Source organism: Bos javanicus, chromosome 7 (assembly GCF_032452875.1).
Source record: "Bos javanicus breed banteng chromosome 7, ARS-OSU_banteng_1.0, whole genome shotgun sequence".
Classification (NCBI taxonomy): Eukaryota; Metazoa; Chordata; class Mammalia; order Artiodactyla; family Bovidae; genus Bos; species Bos javanicus.
Genome location: NC_083874.1, coordinates 13,754,142 through 13,780,188, shown reverse-complemented (window position 1 = coordinate 13,780,188; position 26,047 = coordinate 13,754,142). Strand labels below are relative to the sequence as shown.

Genomic DNA, 26,047 nt, shown 5'->3' with positions numbered 1-26,047 from the left:
TAGATATAATGAGATTCATTCAAGGAGTGATTTTGATACAAAAAGGCTCTTAGAACTCCCCACTATCATGTTAAACCATGTGTTTGTTTGCACGTGCTCAGTCTTGTTTGACTCTTTGCAACTCCACAGACTGTAAATCACCAGGCTCCTCTGTCCATGGGATTTCAAAGTCAAGAATACTAGAGTGGGTTGCCATTTCCTCCTCCAGGGATTTTCCAGACTCAGGGATTGGACCTGTGTCTCTTGTGTCTCCTGCACTTGCACAGGGGGATAAACCATAAGGAGAAGTAATATTCAGGTAGAAAGTGAGGAGAGACATGAAGGCCATAAGAGCTATAAAAATGGTGTCATGAGAGAGGTAGAATTTTTAGATCTCCAGATTTAGTTTTGTTACATTTTCTAGTATACACTCAAATGGGTTGCCAAGTCCTAAGTTGAGTTCGTGCTGCCAGGAACCTCCACAAGGCCCTTTTGACGTCTTTGTTCCTCAGGCTGTAGATGAAGGGGTTCAGCATGGGGGTGACCACAGTGTACACTACAGAGGCTGCTGCATCCTTCCTGGGAGACTGTGAGATGGCTGAGCTGAGGTACTCACCAAGGCCTGTTCCATAAAATAAGCAAACAACTGCCAGGTGAGAACCACAGGTGGCAAAGGCTTTGTACATCCCACCTGATGAGGGGACTCTCAGAATGGAGACAAGAATTTTATAGTAAGAGAAAATGATTCCTGAGATAGAGAGAAAACCAGTCAAGGCACCGATAGTATAGCTGACTATGTTATTGGTGAAAGTATCAGAACAAGCAAGGTCGAGCAGTTGAGAAGGGTCACAGAAGAAACTAGAAATTTCTACATCCTTGAAACAGGTAACTTGTAACACAATCACATTGTGCACCTGGGAGTCCAAAAGGCTAACGCAAAAGGACAGCAAAACTAAGGAGCAACAGAGGCGCGGGTTCATGATGACCGTGTAGTGCAGTGGGTGACAGATGGCCACAAACCTGTCATAGGCCATCACGGTAAGAAGCATACAATCCATACATGCAAAAAGGATAAAAATAGACATCTGAGTCAGGCAGCCTCTGTAGGAGATGGCTCTGCCATGAGATTGGATGTCCACAATCATCTTGGGAACTGTGGTGGAGATGAAACCTATGTCAACCGAGGACAGGTTGGAGAGGAAGAAGTACATGGGGGTGTGGAGGTGGGGGTCAGAGGTGACAGTTAATATGATGAGCAGGTTCCCTAGCATGGTGACCAGGTACATGGACAGGAAGAGGACACAGAGCAAAGGCTGCAGTTCTGCATCATCTGAGAGGCCCAGGAGGAAGAATTCTGAGACACTTGTTAGATTTCCAGTTCTGTGTATCTTGGACACCTCTGGAAAAAGAAGAGAGGTCTGGAAACAAAGGAAATAAGTAAATGGGCATTGAGCACTGTGCCCATATTTTGGATTCAAGCAACTTATTTCTAAGATTATACTCTCCTGTTCCTCCAGCAATATTTCTCACTGTGACAAATTCCATTTGCTTAGAAATTTTCCTTCTTGGTTTCTGTTATACACATCTCTCTATAAACTCTTAGATTATAAAACTTCACAGAAAATTGAAAGGGAACAAGAACATTAGAGGTAATATATCTATGATCTCAGTTAAATACAGCCTACTTCTTTAGAAGTAATACAGAAAGAGAAATTCCCTTCCCCCTTTAAGAAAAAAATATAATTCAAAGAAATTAAACATATTTGTATAAATCTTATTTTATTTAAATTAAATTCTAGTTATTTCCTTTATTTGGAATATTTTTACATCTCTATGAAATGAAGGAATTGTTCATCTGGATTCTAAACTAAAAATGAATGTTCACAATCAGAAAACATATTTAGGTGATATTCAGACTTTTATTGTTGGTGTTCCTGTCTTCCCTCCTTCATGAAATAAGTGATTACTCAATTATCAGGGTTGCATTTTAAAAATCATTTAGTATATACTTCGTTTGACTTTCGTGGACTTAAAAATTTGATCTGTATGGTTTAATTCAGTGCATGTGATCATACAGCATTAGTGACTATAATTATGGCATTAGCATACAGAACATTGTCAATGATTAAATAATAATGAAATTTTAGAAACGTTCTTGAAATTTTTTTAATCGTATACAGTGTTATTTGTTTCCATACCAACTCAGTTAAATGTCTAATGTGTGAGACCACTTTACATTTTTTGGAGTCCATTCTTTGCTGGTGAACTAATATTCCTTTATTGTTTTTCTTTTTTTCCAGCTTATTGAAGTGATTGACAAAATTGCTTATATTTAGGTTTTGCCACATGAAGGTTTTGAAAAAATGTACAAAATGATGATGTACTACAATACAAATTGTGATTACCACAATCAAATTAATTAATGTATATGTCACCTTACATAGCTTATATTTGTGCTTGCGTATATGTGGTATAAGTAAAACCTCTCATAGCAGATTTCAGGAACACAGTACAAAATTATTAGCTATAGTCATCAGACTGCATATTAGGTCCCCAGAATGTATTCATTTTATAGCAAAAGTTTATATGCTTTGACCAACATTTCTCTACCTTCTCCAACACTAGTCTTCACAACTACAGCTCTTTAAAAAATTTTCTTATTTTATATTGGGGTGTAGTCAGTTAACAATGTTGTGATAGTTTCAGGCAGACAGCAAAGGAACTCAGCCATACATATAAATGTACCCATTCTCCCTCAAAATCCCCTTGCCTTCACACTACCACATAACATTGAGCAGAGTTCTCTGTGCTATATAAAAAGTCCTTGTTGGTTGTACATGTGTACCTTTGGCCGATTCATGTCGATGTATGGCAAAAACTATCACAATATTTTAATTATCTTCCATTAAAATAAATAAATTAATTAAAAACATAAATGTAACACAGAACAAAAAAAATATAACAGAGGGTTCATGTTGATTCCTCTCTAACTATACCTCCCCTCATGGCTGAGTAATATCCCATCGTTTATATACACTTCACATTTTCTTTACATTTCATCTGTCAATAGACATATATCCATATTCTATTTCAAAAAATATTGCAATGACAAGGGAATGTGTTGTGAAAAAGATTTAAATAGAATAATGCAAACACATCTGAGCAGTTTCCTTATCAATGAAATTGTGATGGTAATTGAACCTACAACAGGACCATTGCAAGACAGTTTTTAAAAATTATTTATATTGATTAGACCAGTGATTTTCAGTTCCATTTCATCAATTACTTATATGTGCGTATTTGAAAATGCTTAGTTACCCTGACCTCAGCCTAGAACCAATTTCAGGGTCTCTATGGGTGAGTGTCTTGGTCTCCCTTCTATGAACCAGGGCTTGATCAACACCACCTTAGAATGAATATTGCCCAACACATAGAAAAATCTCCATGAATATTATTGATTAATACTGTCATGAATACCACACTTATTCTTAAAACATAAACATTTAATAATATTTCTTCAGATCCCACATATCATAGAAATTTGATACATTAATGATAAGATTTATGATAAATTTAACTTCTCTTGGAACCTCAGTTCAATCTCACTTCCCTGCATACACATCCCCAAAACAACCAGCGTGATGAACTTGGCATATATGTTTTCTTGTAAATGTTTTCATACTGTAAATATTCATTTACATATCCATAATCAGCTTTTAGGGTTTCTGTAGTAGCTCAGACAGTAAAGCATCTGCCTGCAATGCAGGAGACCTGGGTTCAATCTCTGGGTCAGAAGATCCCCTGGAGAAGGAGATGGCAACCCACTCCAGTATTCTTGCCTGGAGAATCCCATGGATAGAGGAGCCTTATGGACTACAGTCCATGGGGTTGCAAAGAGTTGGACAAGATGGAGCGACTAACACACATACAACCAGCTTTTAAAAAATCTTCCCTAAATAAAATAATATCCATATTGCCTCTGAATGCACTTTGTTACCACACCAATTTGGTTAAGTCTCTACATACAACTACATCAAACAATTTCCTGACACAATATTACATAAGGAAAGACACCATTTTCTTCAGTTGGTAAATTTATATTTATATAAATTAATCTCACTTTAACAAATTTAACACATTTAAGTGCAGTAATATATAATTTGATATATTTTATATATTAAATATTTAGTTTACATTACATATATTATTTTTATTTATATCAGTTTCTGCTTACAACAATCCAATGAAAACTCTTGTACCTTTCTCTGTTTCAGACAAATGGAAATTAGTTCATAACATGTGAGTGGTAATTAGTTAAGTTCTCACAGTGGGTGCATAACCAGTTTGGTATGTGCGTGCTCAGTTGTGTCCGACTCTATGTGACCCCATGGACTGGAGCCCACCAGGCTCCTCTGTCCATGGGATTCTCTGGGTAAGAATACTGGAGTGGGTTGCCACTTCCTTCTGCAGGGGATCTTCCCAACCCAGGGATCAAACTTGGGCTTCCTGCATCACAGGTATATTCTTTGTTGTCTGAGCCACCAGGGAAGATAATTCCCTGTACTCATTTTAGTGCAAAAATAATATTCTGTCAACTGCATCCATGCCATTTTCACCTTGTATAGGAAATCTTCTCAACCTTAAATTTCAAAGCTAGACTGCAATTTGCATGACTATTCATTGAAAACTTTAGTCATCCATGTTAGTGCCATTATGACCTCTGTAAACTGCAACCTCAGTCCCATGATTCAAAGATTCTCACTGAACCAAAAGAGGATGAAGTAATTATCTACCTTCCTTTCACCTATGGGAGCCAAGTAGGTTTGAAAAGAAACACATTAGCTACAGTGGAGATGACTGAGAGCTGGTGCAGGAAAAAGCAAATCAGTGATTGAGTCCTGGGTCTTTCATTCTTGTAAGTGAAATATGTGCAATTATCTCAAGGTCTCTGTGCTTCTCTTCTTGGACATGAAGATCTAACACCCACTCTAGAATACATGTGGCACCAGAGGGAAATTGGAAACTTAATAAATATTTGGTCATTTGTATAAGGAATTTTAATCATTATTGGGATAATGTGTTTATTAATAGGGCTTCCCAGGAGGCGCTAGTGGTAAAAATCCTGCCTGCCAATGCAAGAGACATAAGAGATGCAGGTTTGATTCCTGGGTCAGAAAGATTCCCTGGATGAGGGCTTGACAACCCACTCCAGTATACTTGCCTGGAAAACTCCATTGACAGAGGGGCCTGGTGGGCGACAGTCCATGGAGTTGCAAATAGCTGGACACAACTGAAGTGACTTAGTACACATGCGTGTTTATTAAGTACAGTGCCCCAAATGTAATGATCTATCATGGCATATATGGCAGAGAGATCAAAGGCTTTCTTATCTCAGAGATGGAGCACAGATAACATCAAATCCTAAAATATGGCTAGGCACATGAATTAAAATGTGCATGTTCTCTTCTTTTTAAACTCTTTTCTCCCCATATTCATCAAAATTTCTTCAATGACTTCTCAATGATTGAATGCTGCTGCTGCTGCTGCTGCTAAGTTGCTTCAGTCATGTCTGACTTTGTGCAACCCCACAGACGGCAGCCAATCAGGCTCCCCTGTCCCTGGGGTTCTCCGGGCAAGAACACTGGAGTGGGTTGCCATTTCCTTCTCCAATGCATGAAAGTGAAAAGTGAAAGTGAAGTCGCTCAGTCGTGTCCGACTCTTAGTGACCCCATGGACTGCAGCCTACCAGGCTCCTCCGTCCATGGGATTTTCTAGGCAAGAGTACTGGAGTGGGGTGCCATTGCCTTCTCCGTTGAATGCTGCAGATGCTATTAAATGGAAAATAACAAGTCTCAAAGAAAGTCCATGAAATAGACAGAAATAACCAGTGTTTTAACTTTTCTCTGGTCCTGTGGGACTTTCTGAAAAGGATGAAAACACTGACATAAATGGTCCACCGTGTGGACCATATTGCTCACATGTTGTTTCTATGAAAAAAAGAAGAGTTTATTCAACACTTAACTGAGTATTTTTATTCTTGGTGTCTCCCCTGCGCCAAGATATAGATTTTGGGGAATCAGAAATAAATGAGCCTCACTCACTTCTTTTAGTCTAGGAAGAATGTACTTGTAGAAAAAAAAAAAATGTACTGTCAGGGATGTAAGGAAACCACAACATCAGATCTAGAAATATTTAACCTGATGATATGACAAATAACCTTATCATTATTAGTAACAAAATCACATATGTATTTTTCCCTTTCTTTGTGCATCCATCACATAGTTATTGCATCGAGGGTGAGCCTATTTGCTTAGTCCCAATCCAGAGGTTCTGTATTAGTGAGGAATCCGTCAGTGGATAATCCTAAATCTCAAAGATTCTAAGAAACTACCCCACAATACACTTAAGAATGAGTGAAGCAAACAGGATTCAAAACTAAATGTTTTTCTTCTCTGAGTCCCATGCCCTAAATTTCATTGTTTATAGACTTTCTGAAAGTTTTCAGCAGAGGTAGAGAGGTATAACTATGGGTACATCTCGAGTATATTATTTTAAATGTTTTCATTTTCCTTAATAGGACTGGACCCCAAGACTGATTTTGTGTCTCCTTCATGATTGACTTAGCTCATTCTAACTATAGAGGAGAAAGTGGACAGGTGAAGTGAAGTCAAAGAACAGCATAAACAGAGATCTACCCTGAAGTATCAGGTGCCAGTTATTTCTATGGCTTCATCTGTGATCTCAGACGTTCTTCCTATAGTATATGTGGCAAGTGATACCTGCCCAACACTGTGCCCTCCAGACAACTCCAAGGGGAAGGGCACAGTAAGCAGGGAGTCTCCGCCAGGAAGTGACAGGACTGTTTGGGTGAAAAGGGGAAGACTGCCCTGATGCTCTGTGTCTGGAGTCAGTCTGCTCAGACTGACAGGATTCAGACTTGGCTTTAACACTTTAACATGAACTGGTAGATATGACGTAAAATGCCCTGCTTCTTTCCTCTTATTAAAATAATAATAATATGTGCACTAAGAATTTGGGGGAGATTATGCAGACAGAATCAAGCAAGAGCCATAAAACGTACCTCAGAGCCTGATACTTAGGAAGCCTTGAAAAACAGTACATGATGTTATGATTAGTTTTATCCTCCTCATTTTCATCATCTATTCATCACCATTTCATTTTCTTTAAATGTGTGAAAGAAAGTTTACAGAGACCCATTTGGTGCTCTGATGGGAAGGATGCCAGCCAGAACCAGAACCAGTAAGGCGTATGCAGAACTCTGAATGAGAGTTCTCATATGCCAACCAGAACCAAATACATAAATTTCAAAAGTCATTATTCCAAAACCACGTAGATGGGTGCTTTTCTACCTTTCTATGAAAACTATCATGTTTGTTGCTCTTGAGGAGGAAATAATGCTGAATAGTCCTGGTGTCAACCACTGTCTCCCTCTGCACTTACTGGGCTAGGCTGCATTTCTGCTGGAGCATGACCAGGGAGAAAAGACTTACTGCCCCTCCCTGCCTGGTGTGTGATGAAGTCTCAGGGTCCTTCCTCAGGATGGGCAGGAAGACACACTCAGACTGAACCTTCTGATGCAGGTTCCTACAAAGGATGGAGACATAGGTGTGGATTCCCAATATTAGAACAGGCAAACTAAACAGCTGGAAGCACTAGCCAATTATTTTTAATGGTATGACCTTAGGGCTCAATGCCCAAAGCTCATCATTAGTCAGTTGGTCCATGGTATCCCAATCTCTAGAGACTTGTTAATCCTAACAGAAAGGAAAAGGAGAAAAGTGAATGTCCTGGGAATGTCCCGCCTCTCCTCAGGTGGTTGTTCACCTCTCCTCTTTATGTCTTACTTCCAAGTTGCAGGAGGATAACATAAAATTCAGACTTTTTTCTCAATTTAATCACACAACGTGTGATTTTGATATTTGTAAGTCTCTTTATTTATCATGAAATCTAGGCATATTAGGACTTTTTACCAGGATGTGATATACTTTCCATTTTCTCAGTTAGTTGCCTCTAGGTATAAATTCTTGTTTTCATTGCCTTACTCCTTGCTTAGAATGGCATTTTATATCATGAAGATTTACATTTTTATCTCTAACTTGAATGAGTCTTTGTTTCTGAGTTTTTCTCTAATGGAATTACATTGCCATATTAGAAAACCTTATTTAAAAATTTATTGGAATACAGTTGATTTACTGGTATGTTAGTTTCAGATGTACAAGAAAGTGAATCAGTTATACATCATACATATCCACTGTTTTTTAGGTTTTTCCCAAATTAGTCTCACAGAATGAGTTCCCTATGCTATACAGTTCAGTTCAGTTCAGTCATGTCCAACTCTTTGCAACCCCATGGACTGCAGCGTGCCAGGCCTCCCTGTCCATCACCAACTCCTGGAGTTTACTCAAACCCATGTCCATTCAGTTGGTGATTCCATCCAACCATCTCATCCTCTGTCATCTCCTTCTTCTTCCACCTTCAGTCTTTCCTAGCATCAGGGTCTTTTCTAATGAGTCATCTCTTTGCATCAGATGGTCAAAGTTTTGGAGTTTCAGCTTCAGCATCAGTTCTTCCAATGAATACTCAGGACTGATCTCCTTTAGGATGGACTGGTTGGATCTCCTTGGAGTCCAGGGGACTCTCAAGAGTCTTCTTCAACACCACAGTTCAAAAGCATCAATTCTTTGGCAATTAGCTTGCTTGATAGTCCAACTCTCACATCCATACATGACTACTGGAAAAACCATAGCCTTGACTAGACGGACCTTTGTTGGCAAAGTAATGTCTCTGCTTTTGAATATGCTGTCTAGGTTGGTCTTAGCTTTTCTTCCAAGGAGCAAGCATCTTTTAATTTCATGGCTGCAGTCACTGTCTGCAGTGATTTTGGAGCCCCCCCAAATAAAGTCTGTCACAGTTTCCATTGTTTCCCCATCTATTTGCCATGAAGTGATGGGACTGGATGCCATGATCTTCGTTTTCTGAATGTTGAGTTTTAAGCCCACTTTTTCACTCTCCTCTTTCACTTTCATCAAGAGGCTCTTTAGTTCTTCTTCACTTTCTGCCATAAGGGTGGTGTCATCTGCATATCTGAGCTTATTGATATTTCTCCCAGCAATCTTGATTCCAGTTTGTGCTTCATCCAGCCCAGCATTTCTCATGATGTACTCTGCATGGAAGTTAAATAAGTAGGGTGATAATATACAGCCTTAACGTACTCCTTTTCCTATTTGTAACCAGTCTGTTGTTCCGAGTCCAGTTCTAACTGTTTCTTCCTGACCTGCATACAGGTTTCTCAAGAGGAAGGTCAGGTGGTCTGGTATTCCCATCTCTTGAAGAATTTCCCACAGTTTGTTGTCATCCACACAGTCAAAGGCTTTGGTGTAGTCAACAAAGCAGAAGTAGATATTTTTCTGGAACTCTCTTGCTTTTTCTATGATCCAACAGATGTTGGCAATTTGATCTCTGGTTCCTCTGCCTTTTCTAAGTCCAGCTTGAACATCTGGAAGTTCACGGTTCATGTACTGTTGAAGCCTGGTTTGGAGAATTTTGAGCATTATTTTGCCAGCGTGAGATGAGTGCAACTGTGCAGTAGTTTGAGTTTTCTTTGGCATTGCCTTTCTTTGGGATTGGAATGAAAACTGACCTTTTCCAGTCCTGTGGCCACTGCTGAGTTTTCCAAATTTGCTGGCATATTGAGTACAGTGCTTTCACAGCATCATCTTTTAGGATTTGAAATAGCTCAATTGGAATTCCATCACTTCTACTAGCTTTGTTTGTAGTGATGCTTCCTAAGGCCCATTTGACTTCACATTTCAGGATGTCTGGCTCTAGATGAGTGATTATATCATATGGGTCATGAAGATTATCTGGGTCATGATTACTTGGGTGATTATCTGATTATCTGGGTCATGAAGATCTTTTTTGTATAGTTCTGTGTATTCTTGCCACCTCGTCTTATATTTTCTGCTTCTGTTAGGTCCATACCATTTTTGTCCTTTATTAATTATCTGTCAATGATAATAAAATTTAAGAATTCTCTTGAAATTTTGATTCATGGTGATGTTTGGCAAAAATCATCACAACATTGTAAAGTAATTATCCTCCAGTTATAGTAAATGAATTAAAAAAATAGGCATAATATTCTCCAGGTCATTCCATGTTGTCAGAAATCGCAGGATGTCCTTCTTTTTATGGATGAGTAATATCCCATTTTTTATATATACACCCAACATCTTTTACCTATTCATCTTCAATAGACACATTTTCACTATTCAAGTAATATGATGATTACAAGGGAATGCAAATATCTCTTAGAGGTTCTGATTTCATTTCTTTTGCACCTACCCTGAAATGGGTTGCTAGATCCTATGGTAGTTCTATTTCAATTAGTTGCAGCTTTTAATTTTTTTAAGGAACCTCCATTCTGTTTTCTGTAATGGCTGTATCATTATTCATTCCCACCAACCAAGTACAAGTGTTCTTGTAACAGTGAGCAGGGAGCAGGGAGTTCTGCCAGGACTGACCAGGAAGTGAATGACATGATGGTTTGGGGTGGCAGAGGTATTGCCCACATACCTTACATCTGGAATCAGTCTGTCCAAAATGACTGACTTCAAACATGATTTTATCATTTTTAAACACATGATCTGGTTGCTGTTGTTTAGTCCCTAAGTTGTGTCCAACTCTCTGCGACACCAAGGACTGTAGCCCGCCAGCCTCCTCTGTCCATGTGATTTCCCAGGCAAGAACACTGGAGTCGCTTGCCATTTCCTTCTCCAGGGGATCTTCATGACCCAGGACTTGAACCTGAGCTTCCTGCATTGGCAGGCAGATCCTTTTACCACTGAGCCACCGGGAAAGCCCCATGAACTGGTACATGTTACATAAAATATTTCGCTTCTTTCCTCTTATTCAAATAATAGTAATGTGTGTACATATAATTGGAGAGAAATTATGCAGATATACTCAAGAAGGAAATATAAAACTTATACTTCAGAGCCCGACACCTAGGAAGCCTTCAATAACAGGACAGGACGGTATGGTTCATGTCATCCTCATCATGCTCGTCCTCATCCTCATCACTGATCCTGTAATGAACTGAAGTGTTAGTGGGAAGGGGGACAGAGGATGAGTTGGTTGGATGGCATCATCGACTTAATGGACATGAGTTTGAGCAAAGTCTGGGAGATGGTGAAGGACAGGGAAGCCTGGTATGCTGCAGTCCACAGGGTTGCAAAGAGTCGGACACAACTGAGTGGCTGAACCACAAATGAAAAAAGGGAAAGTTTACAGAGGTGCACTTGCTTCTCTAGTGGGAGGAATGCCAGCCAGAGCCAGGCCATTGAGGGTGAAAGCAGATCTCTGAATAAGAGTTCTCACATCTCAACCAGAACTAAGAATATGAACTTCAAAGTGCTTTATTCCAAACCTGCATAGATTGCTCCCAACATTCCCTTCACCATCCTTTTCTCCCTAGCACTTACTGGGCTGGGCTGCATCTCTGCTGGAGCATGACCAAGGAGCACAGACTCACTGCCCCTCTCCTGCCTCATGTGTGATGAAGTTTCAGAGTCACTCCTCAGGTTGAGCAGGAAGACAGACTCAGACTGGACCTTCTGATGCATATTTCTATAAAGGATGGACACATAGGTGTGGATTCACGGTATCAAAACTGGCAAACTAAAGAGCTCTAGGCACTGGCCAATTATTTACAATAGTATGACCTTAGAGCTCAATGCCCAAAGCTCATCATTAGCTCATCATTAGGTCCATGTTGTCCTCATCTCTGGGGACTTGTTAATATTAACAGAACAGGAAAAGGAGAAGAGTGAATGTCCTTGGAAAGGTCTGGTTCCCTCTTCTCAGGAGGTAATTCCATGTACTCTTGTTCCTTACTTCAAAGTTGCAGGATCATAACATAAAATTATACATTTTTTCCCTCAATTTTGCCACTCAAAGTGTGGTTTTGATAGCTGCAAATCCATTGTATCAATCATGAAATCTATGTGGCAAGAGATCTAAACCAATGATGTGATACACTTTCCATTTTCAGAGTTAATAATTGCCTCTACAGATAATGTACTTTCATCTCCTTACTATAGCTCACAGTTGATGGGAGGAAATACACAATGGAATGAAAACCAGGAGTTGAGATCAGTGAAAGCATCTCAGGTCCTGCTCACCACACAGGCCTCATCCTCTATAAGGACTTTGTGCTCCAAACCCTTCAATAGTCATGTCTTGCCCATCTGCTTTGCAGCATATTCCTAGATTCACTGCACCAACATGATCTCAGCAAAAATTCCCTGGAAACAAACTAGAAAGGGGTTGACCTTCCTCTCCACTGGGTACTTCTGCAGACCCCACTCTACAGTTTCAGGTCATGCAGTTTCAAGTAGACTGCTGGTTTATGATATACTAGGAGAGCCCCTCCATCAGCATCAGGACAACCTGTAGCTGCTCCATGAACAGATGTAACAAGTTTCCACATGACATGTTCCACATGTTTCTGATTTCTGCTAATTCAAATGATATCCACTCAAACCTGGGTATGTTTTCCCTTGGTTTCCTTGTGGTCTCAGCTCTTGAAGACTTTAATAAAATGTGGATTTGGCTTACCCACTTTTGCTAGTGGATAAAGTGGGATGTGTGTGGAGAGTGGTGGGATGTAACCTTCTCAGTCCTGTCCATGCAATCTTCCTGACAGAGAGTGCTTTCCTGATGAATGCAGAGGTTGATTTGTCATTAAGTGATATGAAAAAACTTTAAACCAAGTCAAATTGGATATGGAGAGAAGAATGTTATTTAACTGTATGTGAATAAGTGACAGGGTATTTTTAAGAGACAGCACGTAGCAGATATGCACAGGCGGATATGAGAGGAAGAGACTGGGTGTTGGGGCATTTAAACAATTTGTGGTTATTGTTGTTTAATCACTAAGTCATGTCCAACTCTGCAACACCATGGGCTTTCCATAGGATTTCCCAGGCAAGAATACTGGAGTGGGTTGCCATTCCCTTCTCCAGGGGATCTTCTCAACCCAGAAATCAAACCTTTGTCTCCTGCACTGGCAGGCGAATTTCTTATCACTGAACCATTAGGGAAGCCCATCTTTTAAAAATTAATTATATTTATTTATTTTTAATTGCTTGATGATTGCTTTACAATATTGTTTTGATTTCTGCCATATATCTACATGAATTAGCCATAGGTGTACATATATCCCCTCCATTGTGAATCTCCCTCCCACCTCCCATCCTTTTCCACCCCTCTAGGTTGTTATAGAGCCCCAGTCTGAGTTCCCTGAGTCATACAGCACATTTCCATTAGGGAATCTATATTGCATATGGTAGTGTATCTGCTTCCATGCTACTCTCTCCAAGGCCATCTTTTTTTTTTTTCAAGGCCATCTTTTATTTTATTTTATTTTTTTTAAATTTTATTTTATTTTTAAACTTTACATAATTGTATTAGTTTTGCCAAATATCAAAATGAATCCATCACAGGTATACATGTGCTCCCCATCCTGAACCCTCCTCCCTCCTCCCTCCCCATACCATCCCTCTGGGTCGTCCCAGTGCACTAGCCTCAAGCATCCAGTATCGTGCATTGAACCTGGACTGGCATCTCGTTTCATACATGATATTTTACATGTTTCAATGCCATTCTCCCAAATCTCCCCACCCTCTCCCTCTCCCACAGAGTCCATAAGACTGTTCCATACATCAGCGTCACTTTTGCTGTCTCGTACACAGGGTTATTGTTATCATCTTTCTAAATTCCATATATATGCATTAGTATACTGTATTTATGTTTTTCCTTCTGGCTTACTTCACTCTGTATAATAGGCTCCAGTTTCATCCACCTCATTAGAACTGATTCAAATGTATTCTTTTTAATGGCTGAGTAATACTCCATTGTGTATATGTACCACTGCTTTCTTATCCATTCATCTGCTGATGGACATCTAGGTTGTTTCCATGTCCTGGCTATTATAAACAGTGGTGCGATGAACATTGGGGTACACGTGTCTCTTTCCCTTCTGGTTTCCTCAGTGTGTATGCCCAGCAGTGGGACTGCTGGATCATAAGGCAGTTCTATTTCCAGTTTTTTAAGGAATCTCCACACTGTTCTCCATAGTGGCTGTACTAGTTTGCATTCCCACCAACAGTGTAAGAGGGTTCCCTTTCCTCCACACCCTCTCCAACATTTATTATTTGTAGACTTTTGGATCGCAGCCATTCTGACTGGTGTGAAATGGTACCTCATAGTGGTCTTGATTTGCATTTCTCTGATAATGAGTGATGTTGAGCATCTTTTCATGTGTTTGTTAGCCATCTGTATGTCTTCTTTGGAGAAATGTCTGTTTAGTTCTTTGGCCCATTTTTTGATTGGGTCATTTATTTTTCTGGAGTTGAGCTGGAGGAGTTGCTTGTATATTTTTGAGATTGGTTGTTTGTCAGTTGCTTCATTTGCTATTATTTTCTCCCATTCTGAAGGCTGTCTTTTCACCTTGCTGATAGTTTCCTTTGATGTTCAGAAGCTTTTAAGGTTAATTAGGTCCCATTTGTTTATTTTTGCTTTTATTTCCGATATTCTGGGAGATGGGTCATAGAGGATCCTGCTGTGATGTATGTCGGAGAGTGTTTTGCCTATGTTCTCCTCTAGGAGTTTCATAGTTTCTGGTCTTATGTTTAGATCTTTAATCCATTTTGAGTTTATTTTTGTATATGGTGTTAGAAAGTGTTCTAGTTTCATTCTTTTACAAGTGGTTGACCAGTTTCCCCAGCACCACTTGTTAAAGAGATTGTCTTTTCTCCATTGTATATTCTTGCCTCCTTTGTCAAAGATAAGGTGTCCATATGTGCGTGGATTTATCTCTGGGCTTTCTATTTTGTTCCATTGATCTATATTTCTGTCTTTGTGCCAGTACCATACTGTCTTGATAACTGTGGCTTTGTAGTAGAGCCTGAAGTCAGGTAGGTTGATTCCTCCAGTTCCATTCTCAAGGCCATCTTTTAAACTAGAGTACTTTAACCTCCATGTGGTTAAAGATATTTGGAAAGCAAAAGAGTTTGTTTGTTTTTTGCTGGTTCACAAGCTAATGACTTCCAGGAGCTGATGCTTCAGATGAAATATACTACCTGGAAAACCTTTTAGCTGAAACACAATACTGGCCTATTAACAAGGTGAATATAATAGTGTACACTTCTTGATCCACTACTGTGTCCAAACACTGTTCTGATAAGTACTTGTGATTGCCTCATCTCAACCACTCTCTCAGTTAAGAAATTTTGTTGAAACTCTCCGGCAGATGAGGAAGTTGAAAAGATGTTTTGTATCACATGCACAGTCACAGTTTGTAATATGAGGCAACAGGTGAGTTGCAAGATGCTCACATGAATTTTGGAGTAGGAAATGGCAACCCACTCCAGTATTCTTGCCTGGAGAATCCCATGGATAAGGGAGCATGGTGGGCTACAGTCCAAGGGGTAGCAAATAGTCGGATGACTGAGCACACGTGCACATGCATGAATTTAAATACATTGCTAGGAGGAGGTGAAGATGGGGGAATAAGAGGACGCTGAGATCAGCTCCCTGCAGGAAAACAACACAAATTCATCTACATGGGGAGTCATTCTCACTGAAAACAACTGGAAGCTGTCAGAAAGACTCTTTTACCAAGACTGTAAAGAGTGAACCACATGTTAAAAAATTTAGAAAGGAATGTGTATGTGTGTATAACTGAGTCACTTTGCTGTACAGCAGAGATTTGCACAACATTATAAATCAACTATACTTCAATAATTTAAAAAAAATTAAAAGAAAACAGAATGATCCACATGAAATTGGGTAGGAAAGGAGAGTGACTTGATGCCCTCAGGAGGGGACACAGAAGAGGAGGGAGTACAATGGGCTAGGTTAACCTCTATGAGAAGTAGGGATGAGAGATTTACACCATATATTGGATACCCCAGCCTGACATCCAACACCAGGAAGACAAATCTCCACCTCACACCTGTTAGACTGCTTATTATTAAAAAGACAAAAAGTAACTAATGCTGGCAAAAATGTGTAGAAAACAGAATACTCATGCACTGCTGATGGGACTGTATAAGCACTATGGATAATAGTGTGGAGGTTCCTCAAAAATGTTAAGTAGAATTGCCATATGCTACAATGATCCCACTTCTGGGTGTGTCCATAGGACATGACATAACTCTCTCAAAGAGATGACTGCATGGCCATGTTCATTCCAGCATCAGTCACAAGAGCAAAAGATGAAACCAGCCTAGTGTCCATGGATGAATAAGGGATAAAGAAAATGTGATATACATTCAGTACATACAACGGAGTATTATTCAGTTATGAGAAAGAAGCAAAGCCTGTCATTTGGTACAATATGGGTGGAATTTGAGGGCATCATGGTAACAAATAAGTCATACTGTGAAAGACATATAATGTATTATTTCTGTTATATATGGAATATAAATTATTGGTCTCATAGAAACAGAATGTATTTTCTCGCCTTTGACCAATTGTGTATATTGTGAAAAAATATTTCATGAATGTTGCAGAACATCTAGGTTTAGTGTCCAGGTGTGTGCTTTCTATTATAATAACTCTGGGCTTAAAATTTCCTTTTGCTGTGAGAATTTAATACGATTTAATAAGAAAATGGGGCTTCTGAGGCTCTGGTGGTAAATAACCTGTCTGCCAAAATAGGAGACATAAGAGATGTGGGTTCGATTTCTGGGTGAGGAAGATCCCCTGGAGAAGGGCATGACAACCCACTTCAGTATTCTTGCCTGGAAAATCCCATGGACAGAGGAGCCTGGTGGGCTACAGTCCATTGGGTTGCAAAGATCCAGATACAACTGAGGAGACTTAGCATGCATGCATGCTTTAAAAAAATAGGCAGTGTAAATTTAACAGAACATGAACTGGAAATCAAACCACCCAACCACACACACACACAAAAGCAACAATCCTTTGCCTTTTTCCAATATTCTTTCACTATCACTTAGGTTTGCCTAAATGGATATGCAGATATAGCATTCAAGTAATTTTCATGAATTTTACTGGGTGATATCTCTTTCTCCAAACTAATTAAAATTTAGTCTGTGTCAAGTGTTTTCTTTTCTTTAATATGAAAGTTTCTCAACAATAGAGTCAGTGATTTTCCTAAGTGGCAAAATGCAAAGTAAATTAAACTAGTTTTGCATAGCTTTCAGATGGCCAAGATTACTACCACAAAAACCAGGTGTGACACATCTGAGAAGCGATGGATACTAATCTTGTAGAACATAATAGGAACCCTAAGATGTAGTTACTGTGACAGAAGACAGGAAAGCATAGTAATGAAGTCCTAATCAGGCTATTTCTAGTAAAGGGGAAAATCTCCTCTTTGTTGACAGTACAGTTCTTTGCAATCCTAAAATTATGTGAAAAGAAATAAATTAAGTGTGAAAACTTGGGTGACAATGTACCTCAGACATCATTAGAGACACACAGCAACTGGACTAGGACATAACTGCCTATTTTTCAGGTGCATATTCCAAACTAAGACATACCCTTGACATACGCTTTATTCCCTGGGCACATTTTGTAATCTTCCAATTGGAGGTACCTCACAGCATACTTCGGAGAAGGCAATGGCACCCCACTCCAGTACTCTTGCCTGGAAAATCCCATGGACGGAGGAGCCTGGTAGGCTGCAGTCCATGGGGTCGCTGAGGGTTGGACACGACTGAACGACTTCACTTTCACTTTTCACTTTTGTGCATTGGGGAAGGAAATGGCAACCCACTCCAGTGTTCTTGCCTGGAGAATCCCAGGGATGGGGGAGCCTGGTGGGCTGCCATCTATGGGGTCACACAGAGTCGGACACGGCTGAAGTGACTTAGCAGCAGCAGCAGCACAGCGTACTTTTATGTCTCTTGCTACAGTATTAGCTGAGATTCAGCCAAGAAAGGAGAAACTAGCCATTTTAATTAAGACAACTTAAACTGGGAGTTCACTATGAACAAAGCTAGTGGAGGTGATGAAATTCCAGTTGAGCTATTTCAAATCCTAAAAGATGATGCCATGAAAGTGCTGCACTCAATATGCTGGCAAATTTGGAAAACTCAGCAGTGGCCACAGGACTGGAAAAAGTCACTTTTCATTTCAATCCCAAAGAAAGGCAATGCCAAAGAATGCTCAAACTACAGCACAATTGCACTCATCTCACATGCTAGTAAAGGAATGCTCAAAATTCTGCAAGCCAGGCTTCAGCAGTACGTGAACTGTGAACTTCCAGATGTTCAAGCTGGTTTTAGAAAAGGCAGAGGAACCAGAGATCAAATTGCCAACATCTGTTGGACCATCGTAAAAGCAAGAGCGTTCCAGAAAAACATCTACTACTCCTTTATTGACTATGCCAAAGCCTTTGACTGTGTGGATGACAACAAACTGTGGAAAATTCTTAGAGAGATGGGAATATTAGAACACCTGACCTGCCTCCTGAGAAATCTGTATGCAGATCAAGAAGCAAGAGTTAGAACTGGACATGGAACAACGGACTGGTTTCAAATTGGGAAAAGAGTATGTTAAGGCTGTATATTGCCATCCTGCTCATTTAACTTCTATGCAGAGTATACCATGTGAAATGCCGGGCTGGATGAAGCACAAGCTGGAATCAAGATTGCTGAGAGGAGTATCAATAACCTCAGATATACAAATGACACTGCTCTTAGAGCAGAAAGTGAAGAGGAACTAAAGAGCCTGTTGATGAAAATGACAAAGGAGAGTGAAGAGGCTGGCTTAAAACTCAACATTCAAAAAACGAAGATCATGGCATCTCGTTCCACCATGGCAAATAGATGGGGAAACAATGGAAACAGTGATGGGCTTTATTTTATTGGACTCCAAAATCACTGCAGATGGTGACTGCAGCCATGAAATTAAAAGATGCTTGCTCTTTGGAAGAAAAGCTGTGACAAACCTAGACAGAATATTAAAAAGTAGAGACATACTTTGCTGACAAAGGTCCATATAGTCCAAAAGCTGTGGTTTTTCCAGTAGCCATGTATGGATGTGAGAGTTTGATCATAAAGAAAGCTGAGTGCCAAAGAATTGATGCTTTTTTTTTCCCATCAAATATAGCCCTTTTATTTTATTTTTAAAATTTTTTTAAGTTTTATTTTATTTTTAAACTTTACAATATTGTATTAGTTTTGCCAAATATCGAAATGAATCTGCCACAGGTATACATGTGTTCCCCATCCTGAACCCTTCTCCCTCCTCCCTCCGCATACCATCCCTCTGGGTCATCCCAGTGCACCAGCCCCAAGCATCCTGTATCGTGCATCAAACACAATGGAGTATTACTCAGCCATTAAAAAGAATACATTTGAATCAGTTTTAATGAGGTGGATGAAACTGGAGCCTATTATACAGAGTGAAGTAAGCCAGAAAGAAAAACACCAATACAGTATACTAACGCATATATATGGAATTTAGAAAGATGGTAACAATAACCCTGTGTATTTTATTTTTTTAAATTTAAATTTATTTATTTTAATTGGAGGCTAATTACTTTACAATATTGTATTGGTTTTGCCATACCTCAACATGAATCCACCATGGGTGTACACGTGTTCCCAATCCTCAACCCCCTCCTACCCCCCTCCCTGTACCATCCCTCTGAGTCATCCCAGTGCACCAGCCCCAAGCATCCTGTATCATGCATCGAACCTGGACTGGTGATTCGTTCCTTATATGATATTATACATGTTTCAGTGCCAAATGTGGTGTTGGAGAAGATTCTTGAGAGTCCCTTGGACAGCAAGGATATCAAACCAGTCAATCCTAAAGGAAATCAGTCTTAACTATTCATTGGAAGGATTGATGCTGAAGCTGAAACTCCAATACTTGGCCACCTGATGTGAAGAACTGACTCATTGAAAAAGACCCTGATGCTGGGAAAGATTGAAGGCAGGAGGAGAAGGGGATGGCAGAGGATGAGATGGTTGGATGGCATCACTGACTTGATGGACATGAGTTTGAGCAAACTCTGGATGTTGGTGATGGGCAGGGAATCCTGGCGTGCTGCAGTCCGTGGGGTTGCAAAGAGTCAGACATGACTGAGTAACTGAACTAAACAGAACTGAAGCTGGTAGTTGGTTTAAAAGATACTGAAAGACTGCTACTGCTGCTGCTAAGTCGCTTCAGTCATGTCTGACTCTGTGTGACCCCATAGAGGGCAGCCCACCAGGCTCCCCTGTCCCTGGGATTCTCCAGGCAAGACCACTGGAGTGGATTGCCATTTCCTTCTCCATTGCATGAAAGTGAAAAGCGAAAGTGAAGTCACTCAGTCGTGTCTGACTCTTAGTGACCCCATGGACTACAGCTCACCAGGCCCTCCGTCCATGGGATTTTCCAGGCAAGAGTACTGGAGTGGGGTGCCATTGCCTTCTCCGAGGCAAAAAAAGAACAAAGCAATAACATAGCATTCATGGGTGAAGAAAGATTGTTCTCCACCAAGGGCTTGAGGAATATGAAAGGAACAGTTGAGCATTTAGGGCAAAGAGAATTTTACTGACCACTATGGAATGTATGTAATATGAACACAAGATAGAAAATAGAGTGGTTATTTCCAGAGTCACACTCCAAAGCAACGTATACAAGTATGAGTTTGGAGCAGAGATAATAGCTTCATAAACAGCACATAAGCCATAGAGACCAAACTCTATGGTGTAGAGAGGCTATATGTGAGGAATCATTATCAACAATAATGGGGAAACCACGTTGCCTGTTTGGCTTCTCAAGTTGTGCAGTGGTAAAGAATCTGCCTTCCAATTCAGGAGATGTGGGTTCCATCCTTGGGTCGGGAAGATCCCCTTGAGAAGGAAAGGGCAACTCCAGTATTCTTGCCTGAAAAATATCATGGACAGAATAGCCTGGCAGGCTACAGTCCATGGGATCACTAAAGAGTCAGGTGCAACTTACCGACTGAGTATGCACACAGGCACATTGCCTGTTACTACAGCAGGCTCTTTATATCTTCCCCCATGAGCTCAGATCTCTTTAGGATCTGGGACATTTGTCCAAGAGCAGTTAGGACTCATGACATAAAGGTCACATTTGACTGAAAGATCTGACTTAGATCAGAAGTTCTCAACCTTGGCTACATGGTAGAACCAGCCTCAGTGTGTTTAAAAATCCTCATGTTGGGACTTCCCTGGTGCTCCAGAGGCTTAGATTCTGCCTTTGAAAGCAGGAGGCATGAATTCAATCCCTGGTCCTGGAATTAAGACCCCACAAGCTGCAAGTTATGACCAAAAATAAACAAAAATAAGTAATTTTTAAAAATCCTCAGTTCAGGACAACCTAAGTTTAACATTGTGAAGTATTTATCCTCCTTTGAAATAAGTAATACATTTAAAAATAAATAAATAAGAATAGAATAAATAGACTCTTTTGCAGTGAGTCTCAGTTGACAGTCTTTCTTAAAATTTATTTTATTGTAGGATAGTTGAATTACAATGTTGCAAAATAGTCAGTATTTGTAAGCCACCCCCCTCAAGATTATTTTGTTCAAAGCCAAGGCTGAGAAGCCATGACATGTATCCTCACACATAGACTGCATACACAGACTTAAAACATAGTAATTAGCTGGAAAATAGACAACAGCTTTAGAAAAAATATATTATTTAAATCTGTAAAAAATGGAGTTGTTCATCTTTCTAGTGTGTGGGTCACCACAATAATGAATAACAATAATAATAATAATAAACTAGAGACTCCTCCCTGGGTATAATAAGATTTAGTCACAGTAGTTCTGACATCTGCAGAATCCCAGAAGACCCTCCCAGCCCCATCAAAAACATATCCAAAGAAGCAATATTCAGGTGTAAAACAAGGAGAGGCAAGAAGGCCCTAAGAGCTACAACTGATGTCATGAGGGAGGTAGAATTTTCAGATCTAGATGTTAATTTTACTACATTTTCCAATCTACACTCCAAATGGAGGTTAGATTGTTTTGTTGAGGAACCTGCAAAAGGCCCTTTTGAAGTCTCTGTTCCTCAGGCTGTAGATGAAGGGGTTCAGCATGGGGGTGACCACAGTGTACACCACTGAGGCTACTGCATCCTTCCTGGGAGATTGTGAGATGGCTGAGCTGAGGTACACACCAAGGCCTGTTCCATAAAATAAGCAAACAACTGCCAGGTGAGAGCCACAGGTGGAGAAGGCTTTATACCTCCCACCTGGTGACGGGACTCTCAAAATGGAGGAAAGAATTTTATAGTAAGAGTAAAAGATCCCTGAGAAAGGGAGAAAGGCAAAAATGGCACCAATAAAATATATGACAATATTTTTGGTGAAAATGTCAGAACAGGCAAGCTTGAGGAGCAGAGAAGGGTCACAGAAGAAATTAGAAATTTCTACATCTTTAAAGCAGGTAAGTTGCAGCATAATCAGATTGTGTACCTGGGAGTCCATAAGGCTACCAAAAAAAGACACCAAAACTAAGGAGCAACAGAGGTGTGGGTTCATGATGACCGTGTAGTGCAGTGGGTGACAGATGGCCACAAACCTGTCATAGGACATCACAGACAGCAGCATACCATCCATACATCCAAAAAGGATAAAAATAGACATCTGTGTCAGGCAGCCTGCATAGGAGATGACTCTGCCGTGAGTTTGGATGTTCACAATCATCTTGGGGACCGTGGTGGAGATGAAGCCAATGTCAGCCAAGGAGAGGTTGGAGACGAAGAAGTACATGGGGGTGTGGAGGTGGGGGTCAGAGGTGACGGCCAGGATGATGAGCAGGTTCCCCAGCATGGTGACCAGGTACATGCACAGGAAGAGGGTAAAGAGCAAAGGCTGCAGTTCTGGATCATCTGAGAGGCCTTGGAGGAAGAATTCTGAGACACTTGTTAGATTTCCAGTTCTGTGTAGCTTGGACACCTTTGGAAGAAGGAAAGAGGACTGGAAAAATATAAATACATAAATGGTCATGCAGTACTGTGTCCATATTTTGGACTCAAGCAATTCATTTCTCAGATTATACATCCCAGTTCCTTCAGCAATATTTCTCAGTGTGACATATTCTTAGAATTGTTTCCTGTTGGTTTCTGTATTATTCACTTCTGTCTATAGTCTCCTACATTCATTATAAAGCTTCATGAAAAGTGAAAGGGAGGAAGGATATTAGAGGTAATACATCCATGGTCTCAGTCAAAGACAGCCCACTTGTTCTAAATTAAAGGTGAATGTTCATAATCAGAACTCATTTTACATGATACTCAGAGTTTTATCATCCTTTGTTTTTCTGTCTTCTCTCCTTTATGAAATAGGGGATTATTCAAGTATCAGAGTTTTTTTAAGAAGTCATTTAGTATATATATTTTTCATATCTTTGACTTTGGTGGACTTTAAATTTCAATCAATATTGTTTAAGTGTACATGATCTAATGTGTTGTTGACTACAAAGATGGTGTTCATGTACACAGCACTGCTAAAGATTACACAATAATGAAATTTAAGAAATCCTCTTGAAATTTTTTTCTGAATATCTTAAATAGGGTTACTTGTTTCAATACCATCTCATTTAAATGTTCAATGGATGAGACCCTTTACCTTTGGGGACTCTACTGGCAGAAAAATAATACTTCACTGATTTTATTTTCTTCAGTTTACTGAAGTGATTAACAAAATTTCATATATTTGGATTGTGCCACATGGAGATTATGAAAAGATGTACAAAATGATTATTTAATACAATACACATTGGGAATGATTACCACAGTCAAATTAAATAATGTATGTGGCACCTCACATAGCTTCTGTGAGTGTGTGTGAGTGTGTGTGTGTGTGTGTGTGTGTGTGTGTGTGTGTAGTAACAGTTAAGCAGATCTCTCTTAGCAGATTTCAAGAACACAACCAGAATTATTAGCTATAGTTACCAGGCTGCATATTAGATCCCCAAACTTATTCATTTTGTAACAAAAGTTTGTACATTTTGACCACCATTTCCTCACTTTTTCTACCACCAATCCTCACAACAAGAGTTTGATTTTCTTAGCTTCCACACAGAACTGAGATCATAGTGGATTTGACTTTCTGTGACTGGTATATATAATCTAATAGGCATAGTATTGTTCAGGTCCATCCATGTTGTCAAAAATGGCAGGATTTCCTCCTTTCTGTGGCTAGATAATATCCCATTGTTTATATATACACGTCTCATTTTCTTTACCTATTCATCTGTCAACAGATACGTATCCATATTTTCACTATTTCAAATAATATTGCAAAGACAAGGGAGTGCAAATATCCACTTTTGAGGTTCTGATTTTATTTCTTTAGCCAATACTCTGAAGTGGGGTTTCTGGTTTCTAGTTCTATTTCAATTTGTTGCAGTTTAAAAATTTTTAAAGAACATCCATTCTGTTTTCTTTAACGAAGTTACCAATATTCATTTCCACCAACCATGTACAACAGTTCTTATCTCAACTTCCTCACAAGCATTTGTTTTCTTTTTATTGTTTTTAATAGCCATCCTGACAGTCATGAGGTGATCTTTGATCTAGGTTTGGACCTGTGTTTCCTATATTAACTGATGTTGAGTACCTTTTTATGTACCTGTTAGTCTTGTTCTCCTGATTGTAAACACTTCAGAGCCAGATATCTATGATGTTATGATGTTATGGTTGATATCACATTCTTCACCCTTGTCCTCGTCTTCATCCTCATCACTACTCTCATAATGAATTGAAGTGTTCAGGGGAAGGTTACTGAGTCCATTAGCTGCTCTGGTGGGAGGGATGCCAGCCAGAGTCAGAACCAGTGGTGGTGGAAGCAGAACTCTGAATGAGAGTTCTCACAGCCCAGTCAGATCCTAGAATGTAGATTTTAAGTGCACTATTTGCAAACTGAGCAGATCAGGTGCCCCCCAGATTTCTCTACCAAATAAAACATCATGTTTGTTCCTCTTGTGGAGGGAATAATGCTCCGAATAGTTCGTCCTTCAATCACTGTCTCCCTGAGTACTTACGGGGCTGGGCTGCATCTCTGCTGGAGCATGACCAAGGAACACAGACTCACTGCCCTTCTCCTGCCTGGTGTGTGATAAACTCTCAGGGTCTCTCCTCAGGTTGAGCAGGAAGACAGACTCAGGCTGGACCTTGTGATGCAGATTCCTATGAAGGATGGAGACACAGGAGTGGACTCACAGTATTAGAACAGGCAAATTAATTAGCTAGAGGCACTGGTCAATTATTTACAATGGTATGACCTTAGGGTTCAATGCTCAAAACTCATTGTTAGCAAGCTGGTCCACATTATCCCAATCTCTGGAGACTTGATAATATTAACAGAACAGGAAAGGAGAAAAATGAATGTCCTAGGAATGATCTGGGCCCCTCTTCTCCTCAGGAGGAAATTCACCTTGTACTTTTACTTATTGGTTCTAACTTGCAGGTACTTAAATTAAATTCAGACTCCCTCTCCCTCAATTTAGCCATTCAGTGTGATATCTACAAATCAATAGTATCAATCATGAAATCTATGTAGCATTAGGTCTATACCAAGAATGTGATATACTTTCCATTTGCACAGTTAATATTCGTCTCTAAGGATAGCTTCTCTTTTTTTGGCTAATTTTAATGAATCTTCACATGGGGTCACAAGAGTCAGACATGATTTAGCAACTAAACCAATGAGTCTTCAGTTTTAAGTTTTTTTCTCTATTGACATTGGCATATTAGAAAGCTATTTATCTTTACTTACAATTTAATCATTGATACTTTAAATATTTCAGTGGATCTCCCAGAAAGTTGCAATCAAGATGTCAGTCAGGCTGCAGATAACACAAAGTTAGACCAACAGATGTCCACTCTCAAGCTAACTCATGAGGTTGTCAGTAGGATTCACTTGTTCATGGAATATTGTCCAGAGAATTCCTTCAGTTCCTTGACATGTGGCCTCCTGGTGAGGCAGTTGGGTTTTATCAATGCAAGCCACCAAGAATGCCAGAGAGAAGCACCAAGAAGAGAGCCAG

The 26,047-nt window shown here is 39.8% G+C and overlaps 2 pseudogenes; both read right to left on the bottom strand.

Annotated features, from left to right (window-relative positions):
* Positions 1 to 410: 410 nt before the first annotated feature.
* On the bottom strand, positions 411 to 7,469 carry LOC133251898 (putative gustatory receptor clone PTE01; annotated as a pseudogene).
* Positions 7,470 to 22,011: 14,542 nt separating this feature from the next.
* Positions 22,012 to 22,994, bottom strand: LOC133251980 (olfactory receptor 7E24-like; annotated as a pseudogene).
* Positions 22,995 to 26,047: the final 3,053 nt, after the last annotated feature.